We start from the raw sequence: 10,765 nt of genomic DNA, 5'->3' as shown, positions 1-10,765 counted from the left end.
GTAAGTCGAAGATTATCGCTAAACGTTAATCTTCTTTTTATTGTCTTAAGCTTGTAACAAAAATAATGGTTATGGTTTGCAATGTATAATATATGCAGTTTTCTTTCAAAAATGTCTCATATAGAGGTCAATACCTCGCAATGAAATCATACGTTATATAACGCGTTCTTATGGTTAAGGACGGGTTATGACAATTATGAAATCTCACTACACCGTACCAAGTGTAGTCACCAAAACGAAGTACTGTGCAACCGTTGAATACTGGTCTTCCAGTCCGGTTGGGGTTGTCAGGCCCGATAGATCTATCAACAGGATTCGCGTTTACAATACCACATGTAAATAATAGTTACCAAGCTACAGGGAAGTATGCCAGTGGTACAACTCAATGTAGAATATATTTTTAAGTACTTGTGTCTATTTCGTAAACATTTATAAAAGCAGCGCATGTATTCTCAGCCCAAAAATATATATTGCAAAAACAATTAAAAAGGGAGCAAATGAAACTCACCTAATGTATTTTGTAGTAAAATACATATAACGATATTTAACAATGCAGGGTTGGCCTCGGATTCACGAACCTATATCATTTATATATATATTATCACATGTAATTGTAACTGAATAAATATATATATATATTTATCAGTTATATTATTTTTATATTAATAACATATATGTTTCCTATATTCATTTTTATATATTAAAGATTCTATTAATAACAATGATAGTTTTAAATAATAAAGGTAATCTTTTTTTTTTTAAATGTAAATTTTAATACAACTAATAATTTTAATATTTTTAACAATAAAAATGATAATAATAATAATAGTAATAATAATAACTATCATATCTATAATAACAATGTTTTTACTTATAATGATAACAATAATGATATTAATACTAATAATACATATAATAATAATAATGATAATGAAAATAATAGTTTTGATTATAATACTTAATATTTAATAATAATAATAATAATAATAATAATAATAATAATAATAATAATAATAATAATAATAATAATAATAATAATAATAATAATTAACAATAATAACAATAATAATAATAATAATTAATAATAATAATAATTAATAGAAGAAGACTACCTTAAAAAGTGAGTTCCTAAAAAGAGATATGTGCCTTTGCCCGGGCTCGAACCCGCGACCTCTCGCTTATTAAACACACCACCAAACTAATGAGCTGCCATGTCACTTCTTGAACTAACCCACTCATTATATCAATTGACATATAACGAAACCGTTTATCATTTTCTTTGTTTTAACATCATCTTTATTCATTAAGTCTTGTATTATCATAATAATCTTAAAACTTATCATCATGATCTCTTCATCATCATAATCTTCATCATTAATCATCGATTATGTATCAATATCATATTCATACTCGTATACATTCTCATACTCATATTCATATTTATATTCATATTCACTCTCGGTCACCGTCTCCCATCATCAACGTCAAAATTATTATCGAATAATATTATTATCGTTTTCATGATCATATACTTATCATTATAGGATCTCTATCAACCTCATCATAACATCATACGATCCCTAACCATTATCACAATTCATTATGTTTCATTTACTTCATCATGATCATTAGCTAAATCATAAATTCATGATCATAATCATTTTCATTACTCGATCATAATCATAATCATAAATTATCATCTTATCGACCCTTCATCATATCTATATCATCATAATATTCGTATATCATATAATCTCCTTAATCGAACCCAAACCTCACAATCATCATCCTCATTCTTATAGTCATAACCCGTCATTATTGTGATAATTAATCTCCTCTTGTTACCTTTTTAGACCACAAGTTTTTATGTAGCTCGGCCCAATAGACCCAAGATTACCTCGGCCCAACAGGGGAATAACAACTTAGTCTCTTTTAAATGTGATCCACGAACCAATAAGTGGTTCGGTTTTTATCAGAAAACGAAGTCTAGAGTCAAAATGGTATCCAATGTCACCCTTTGTTATTATTAAAGTATGATATACTTTTGTTAAAGGCAATAAGAATAATACAGAAAAATAATCATAGTGTTCCATCACTTTTAATCTCCTTTCTTTATAAATGGAAATGGATACTTACAGCTTGTCATTGTTATCATTTACATAGTTTTTAGACTGCAACATAAATGAATGGCAGCAGAACCAAAAAGAAGAAGATAAATAACAAAAGCAACAGCAGCGACGGTGGCTTAATTGAGTTAGGTTTAGTGACGATTGAGGTGATTGAAACAGGAATACGAAATAACAGCTGTAGATACGAGCAACAATAGTACCAAATTTGTAGGTTACGTGAAGGAGAATGGTGATTGTTTGGGCACTGTATGTTGTAATAGAAGACCAGTGTAGCAGCATCAAGTAATACTATAGCAGTAATAGTTAATGGATTTTGGTGCTCTCGTTCGATTACAAAACAGGAAGCAGCAATGGCAGTCGAGCTGTAGCAGTGTATAGTGATACATACGTGGTGTCTTTGATGGTTGTTTATGTGATCTTCGTTTGAAACAAGAAGAGATAACAGCGACCAAGAGACGAGTAGCATATACGTAAAGTTGCAGGTTTGTATGAGGGTTAAGTCTCGAAAACATAAACGTGCAAGTGGTTGTGTTCGGGTTTAGGGTGGTTGTCTTGGTGGTGACCGAATATGATGGTAAGTGTATCGATGGGTTTAACATTTTGGTGGGTTTATGGTGGCGTTGAAGATGGTGTTAGGAGGTGGTGTATCATAGTTGCAATGGTTGTCGAAAATAGAAATAGATATATAGTACTCATGTGTATATATAGGTGGAAGTATAGTGAACGTTAATGGTGTTGGTAATTTGGTTCTTGAACCGAAACAAACTCTAGTTTGCAACCGGGTGTGATTGATTGAAGCTATAAACATGTATATACATAGCAAGAGATAATGAAGATGATGGTTGGGGAGGTGAAGAAGGTGATGGTCTCGGTTGATCAAATAAGTTGTTGGTTGAAAAAAAATACATATATGTGATATTTTCCTGGGTCTATGCACATATGCATATATATGCTTTTAGATATTGAAAGTCAAAGATAACATATACACTTGAAGTTCACAGATAAAACTTATGATATTAAAGTAATAAATATATCATAATATAATAATATTAAGAATAAGAAAACGTGATTCAATTAATCGTTTTATATTAAAAAGGTGTCGACATATTAACACAGGTAAACAGAAAACTTCACAATCTGATGGAGAGTTTTAACAGATACGACATATTTATTTATCTTTATAGTATAAATAATTAGTACTATTAACTAATACATGTATAATTAATAATAATATTATTAATATTATAAGTAATAATAATAATAATAATCGAAATAATAATTTTAATAATAATAACAGAAATAATAATAATAAGTAAATACAATAATAATAATTATATTAATGTTGATAATAATATTTATATATATCAAATTTTATATCTATATTTTTGTTAATATAGTAATAATAATAATACAAGTATTGATATTAAAAGTAATGATAATATAACAACTTTAATATACTGATATCACATTATTATAAATTAGGTAATATGACTATTTATTATATTAGGAAATTTTCATATATGTTATATATTACTATATAATAATAATCATTAATAAGAATCATATATACATATATAGATTACTATCATATATATATTTATGCATATTTATTTTAATATTCCTTAATTATTTTGTTAATTATTTTACAGTTAATGTGTATCTTTATTTATTCAAAATATTATATATACACTTATATTTATTTTATATATATATATATATATATATATATATATATATATATATATATATATATATATATATATATATATATATATATATATATATATATATATATATATATATATATATATATATATATATATATATATATATATATATATTTACAATTAATGGTTCGTGAATCGTCGAGAGCAGTCGAAGGGTAAATATGTATATGAAACAGTTCAAAATTTTCGAGACTCAACATTACAGACTTTGCTTATCGTATCGAAACCATATAAAGATTAAGTTTAAATTTGGTCAGAAATTTCCGGGTCGTCACACATAACCGCCCCTTTATTGTATATAATAAAAAAATCGTCTTTGTAATCCCACTAGTGAAGGAGTGGGTGGGTATAATGGTGGATGTAGACCCTACTGCAGTACCCCTTTCACTTTATGTCTCCACCTTGTTACAAGTCCAGAATTGTTTAAATAAGTGTATAGGGTTTCGTCTGAGTGTAGAAACAACAACGCGTTATTCCTTATTTCATTACCATATATATATCTTTATCAAAATAAAAATTGAAGTAATATTATAACAGCAGCCATGTAATAACATGTAGTCGAGGTGTTGAGGTTTTCACGCAGAAGCAGCAACAAAATTACGCGAATGGTTCTTGATTTTGTAGAAGAGAGAGAGAAGAGAAAGAGGATGTGATTGTGAAGATGATTGTAAATATGATGAAGGTGGTTCGTGGTGTTTTATCTTCAAACAGGAAACGAGAAGATGCAATAACAACTAACAAGTGAAGGTGAGAGAAGATGAGAGAAAGGATTCGTAGGGTTATCACGGTGGAGAAGGGAAGAAAGAAGAAATAAATACATATATATATTTATATATATGCAGTACGTTTGGTGGTGTTTTAAATGGGTTTTCAATGGTGATTCTCGAAAGGTGATGAAATAGGTTAAGGGTTTGTACTTGTGTTTGATTGTAACCAGACAACGAAGAAGTAACCATAAAATGGTTCGTCGAAGATGATGGTTTAATGGGTTTGAGACAAAATCATAATGTGAGGAAGAAAACAGGTAGATAGATAGTTTAATCGAGCTAGAAGACGTTCATTTAATATCAAAACTGGGACCGACACCTTCTTTATCCATTTTATCTTCTAGCTAGCTGATCGACCATAAATCACGGAGAAAAAAATAGACTTGACACAAAAGATGGTGACATCTTAACAGATTATTCGTGTAATATCTGTTTTTATATTTTTACTTGATATTTTTAAATAATCATAAAGGTGGGTTTCTTTTTTTTTCATCTTTATGTACATGTATAATATATATATAGGATAGATGGTGGTCAGGAGCAAACAAAAGAAAACGTAATTTAATTCTTCAATTAGTGATATGGATTAATTAACAAAGATAAGAATGCATATGCATATGCATGAATGTAAGTATATATATTATACTATTAGAGTATGGAGCAAACTCTAGTAACTTACTATAATCTTGTAACAAATCGTCATCAGCTAATTTAATAAAATTACATACATTTATATGTATCCATATTTTTATATACATATTTATTTACAAGTAATTGTTCGTGAATCCTCGGTATTGGTCAAAGAGTAACTGATTATCCAAATGTAGATTTCAAACTTTCTAGACTTAACATTACAGATTTTGCTTATCGTGTCGGAAATATATAAAGATCAAGGTTTAAATTTGGTCGGAAATTTCCGGGTCATTACAAACGTAAAGACTTTGAATTCAACGTGGGTGACCGTGTAATGTTGAAGGTCGCACCTTGGAAAGGTGTGATCCGTTTTAGAAAACATGGGAAGTTAAACCTGCGATACATTGGTCCTTTTGAAATCTTGGAGCGTGTTGGACCCGTTGCTTACCGTTTGGATCTTCCAACTCAATTGAGCTCAGTTCATCCTACCTTTCATGTATCAAATTTGAAGAAGTGTCTTGCTGAACCGGAATATGTCATACCATTGGAGGAACTTACGATTGACGACAAACTCCACTTCGTGGAAGAGCCTGTTGAAATTATGGACTGTGAGGTCAAAACTTTGAAACACAACAAGATTCCGATTGTCCGAGTACGATGGAATGCCAAACAAGGACCTGAGTTTACCTTGGAACGAGAGGATCAAATGATGCAGAAGTATCCTCACCTTTTCCCAACTCCTCCATCTACCTCAGCTTAAAATTTCGGGACGAAATTTTCTTTAACAGGTGGGTAATGTAACGACCTTGGTTTTTCTATCTTTTATTAATAATATTTATTATTAATGCTTGCGCTTTAATGAATGTATTTTATTACATTTATTTGTTACCATACATGACTTTATATGTCCCGACTCGTCTTTGTGACACACGTACTTTACACGAATAATATTTAGAATATTATTCGCATTCATGATTAATTATTATTAATCATTTTTAATTAACTAATATTAGTAGTTAATCACTTGGGCTTAATTATTTAATTTGTTACATACTTGGTCTTTTATTAATTGACTCATGATTAATGGACTTGGAAGCCCACCCTACCTTCTTAATAGATTAGTTAGCCCATCTTATTATGCAAGTATTACATTTAGATGAAACTAGATTAGTTAGTGTTATGAGGAGGCTAGTTACTTGTACATTTACAACACTTTCCCATACCAACTTAACTTTATTACCATTTCAAGGCAACATCTTCTCCCCATGCATGGAAGTAAGCTTGTGACCACCCCCTTTTGTTGCGAAAACCGTCGGCCCTAGGATGGGTAAAAGGGAGTTCAAAACTTTTTTTTGGTTACTTATTCATTTGTCTTCATTTCATTTCACACACACACACACACACACACAAATACTTACAACTTTCTCTCATCTTTTCTCTCATTTTTCTCTCAAATTTTATAAGTAACAAGACTTCACTTCCTCTTCTTTTTCTTGTCTAAAACCAAAATATAAACATACATAATCATCATCATTACTTGTTCTTTGTTGTTGTTTAATTACTTGTAGTTGTTTGTTGTTGTTAAGAATCAAACTTGTTAGTTTATTCTTCATATCATCTTGTTCATACAAGAACACACATGATGAATGATGATGATACTTAAGACCTAATTTACATACATTTAAACCTTTAGGATCGATTTACTGACTTAGTACTTTTGACTTAGGTTGAGGACTTTCGGACCAACCACTTGCTTACTATTTTCCCGCGTATCGACTTTTATTACTTTCCACTGTGAGTTATAACATCCCTTTTTACTTTAACTATTTTGGGAACTGAGAATACATTCGCATTTTATGTTTTACATACTAGGCACGAGTACTTAAACTTTATATATGTGTGGGATATACAACAGCATAAACTTTCCCCTTAGCTCGGTAACGTTTAGTCATTGGTCTTTGAACCGGTGAATGCGAATCTTAGATATGGATGCATAGGGTTTGACATCCCCACTCGGGCTAGTAACGCTAGCATTTAACGGATGTTTAATACTTCGTAAACATACGCACTCGCCAAGTGTACTTTTAGGGGGTGATAAATGTTAAGTTAGTTACCAAGTGCCCACGGTTATACATATACTTTTCATACTATTTGAAACGCTGTTGAAGCACTAAAATCTCGTGGCCTACCTTACATTACTGTTATACTTAAACTATAGCTCACCAACCTTTGTGTTGATGTTTTTAAGCATGTTTTCTCAGGTGCTTAAGGTTGCATGCTTCCGCTGTTGTACTAGTAGTCTTGCCTTGTAGACTTCTGATGTGCTTACTAGAGATGTCACCGCATGAAACATTTTATCTTGCATTCAAACTTTATTACTTTTGAAACGTTGTATTTGTAACGACCTATGGGTCACGTACTATTATTTGTGCTTGCTATTCATAGAAGCATACTTTTGGTTGTGAAACATTTGACGTTGGTTAAAACGTCACCCTTATTCATGAATGCAAACTTGTTTTGAAACCACATATAGTATTTGACCTTGTAATGATCCTGTTGTTGATGATTCGTACACGATGGTTTTGTACGGGGCATCACAGGTTTCCTAGATATAACTCACCTAATTGTCTTCCTTTTAACGAGTAAGTGGTAAATATAACTCAGGTACGTATTTTTGTATGTTTGCTCAGTAACGTGGGACAAAAGTGCCTAAATAGTTAACCCTGGTGACAAGTGGTGATAGGTTAAGATTAACTACTAATAATAATATGACTATAAAGATAAATATGGATATGTATGAAGAGTAGAATCCTGATGGGGAACTATCACAAGAGTTTAACTTCCTAAAATAAAAACTAAACCTCAATCAACTGGGCTATGAGCATAACTGATTTGTCACTAAGAGTTTAGGCTTTGAAGATTCTGGCTAAGACGGATATCTGTACTCCCAACGTTAACCTTAGAAGGTTTAAACGAACTTATGGATAGAATCCTAGGTACATGAACAAAGTGGTATATCCCTAAAGGAAAATCTCAGCTTTTCTTAATCCTAGTTGGTCTGACTATAGTAATATTCCACCACTTAATACTAAGCTATGCCTTAACATTAACATATGTGCAATCTTAGATATTCTAAGGTACTGCTAATTGGATTAGAGGTCTCTCCTTTGCGATCACGTACTCAACCCCGGATCATCTTACAACATCTCAATAACGTTGCTTCTGACGCAAATCATGCTTCTGAGCAAGCCAGTGTTCACTGAACTCAATATTGCCTACTCTAATCACAACCTAAATGGGCAGCTCTTATTTGACGAATAAATGGTTATTCGTACGTAGGTAGTATATCCCTATTGTGACGTTAAGCACACATAACTACTTACCTTGTACCCTAGGGTTGATCAAGTCCTAATACTAGGTTATAGCCACGTGAATAAGCGGAAAGGGTGATCCGTAAATTAAACTTCTAAACCGTCAAGGTTTCAACATAACAATAACAAGTTTCAGATAAAGTATTCAACACACAATAAACATTTGCAACGGGTAGATAAGCATGCAAGATGAAAGCAACTTAAAGTAGCAAGATAAATTCATTAAATTAAGGAAAGCGTTCACCGTGTACAGACGAGATCTGGACCATTACAAGTGCTGACATCCTCTAGACCGCTCCTATTACAATCTTCGGCGTTCGCCTCCGGGTACTTAATTTCCCGCTCGGAGGTGAGAAGACCTTGAAAGCTCTAGTGAGAGAAAGTGTATTGTAGTGAGAGAGTGAGGAGAGGTGTATTGAAAATGGATGAAAACAAGCCTTTCAATAGAAGTGGAAAATTCCTGCAAACGGCTGGCAGGCTGTTTGCAAAGGCCGTTTGACTAGGTAGCCCGTTTATTGTTGTAACGACCCGACCTTTTCGAATTATTTTTATACTTTTTGTTTTCACGAAACTGCGTATTTGTGCGTACTGAGCTATATTACATTCTGGGATGATTATTCATGTAAATTACTTTCGTTAATACCTTACAGCGTGTTATTAAGTGTTTAATCACTTAACTTGATCCCCGAATGCTTTTACGACCGTTAGTGTCACTTGTAATCTAAAACGAGCTACGTACTTTTTACACGTTAATCTTTGGTCATAATTGAAATATTATGACTACTTGAAACTAATTTTTATTTTCTAATGACAATTACTTGGCCTATTGGTTGCTTAATTACGCTTAGTAATTTACTAGTGCACACTAGTTAGTCTTATTGGACTTTTTACCTTAATGGACTTAGGCCCACCCTACTCTAGTTAATGGACCATTAAATTAGCCCAACTTTAATGGATTTATGATCCATTAAGATGTAGGACAAAAACCCATTAAGATGAGCCAACATACTAGCATTTTTGTTAACCATTACTATATATGTTGCATGGGATCCCAACAACAAGCACCACCTTTAGACCACCACCATGCAAAAAGAAAAAAGTTGTCCCCCTTGTCCCCCCAATACCTACGCCACCTAGCACCACCTCCACCACTATAAATACAATCCTATTTATTCCATTTCACACTTGATCTCATTCTCATTTTACATACACTTTCTCTCTAATTTTCTCTCTAGTCTTTCTCACACTAAAATTGTAAGTTTTTAAATTTTCTTCTTCTTCTTTTTCTCTTCATAATCACGACATCATCATCATCTTAAGATCAAGCTTTTTAGCTTTTTGATCTTATTATATCTTGTAGATTCAAACTTTGATTTGAATCCTTCAAGAACATGAAAGATTCAAGCTTTCTAGCTTTGAATCTTCATTATTTTGTTGGATCTAAGTTTTCTAGCTTATGATATCTTTATTTTTGTTAAAAGGTCAAAACTTGTGTTTATGATCTTCATGAAACTTGAAGATCTAACCTTTTGCTTTAAAGATCTTCAAGAACATAAAAGATTCAAGTTTTCTAGCTTTGGATCTTCATTACTTTGATGGATCTAAGCTTTATAGCTTAAAATTACTTTGTTTTTGCTAAAAGATCAAAACTTGTGTTTATGATCTTCATGAAACTTGAAGATCTAGCTTTTTGCTTTAAAGATCTTCAAGGACATAAAAGATTCAAGCTTTCTAGCTTTGAAATCTCATAATAATTGTTAAGAGATCCAAGCTTTCTAGCTTAGGGTTTCATTACTTTGTTTGATCAAATTTATGTAACTTAAGGTCTTGCTTGATTTGAATCAAAGTTTGTAGCTTTAATCTTGAATAGAACTTGTATTTATGTTAAGACTAAGAACATGATGTAACCTTGGTTCATCATCCTTCTAAAACTCTTAAGTGAGTTGTATTCCTTCTTAGTCTTGACATTGTGTATTGATAGTTGAAACTTGGTCAAAGTGATGCTAAAACATCAAGAGTTGTACACTTGAGGCTTATACGCATCAATGATGAGAACCGTGATGAGCATCAAACACCAAGAAACCCACCGGAGCACTTGTTTACTATGAGTTATAGCTCCCTTTTTACTTTAACTATTT

Source organism: Rutidosis leptorrhynchoides, chromosome 4 (assembly GCF_046630445.1).
Source record: "Rutidosis leptorrhynchoides isolate AG116_Rl617_1_P2 chromosome 4, CSIRO_AGI_Rlap_v1, whole genome shotgun sequence".
In the NCBI taxonomy this organism is placed as follows: domain Eukaryota; kingdom Viridiplantae; phylum Streptophyta; class Magnoliopsida; order Asterales; family Asteraceae; genus Rutidosis; species Rutidosis leptorrhynchoides.
The sequence above is the reverse complement of the archived record's forward strand: the minus strand, read 5'-3'. Positions refer to the sequence as shown.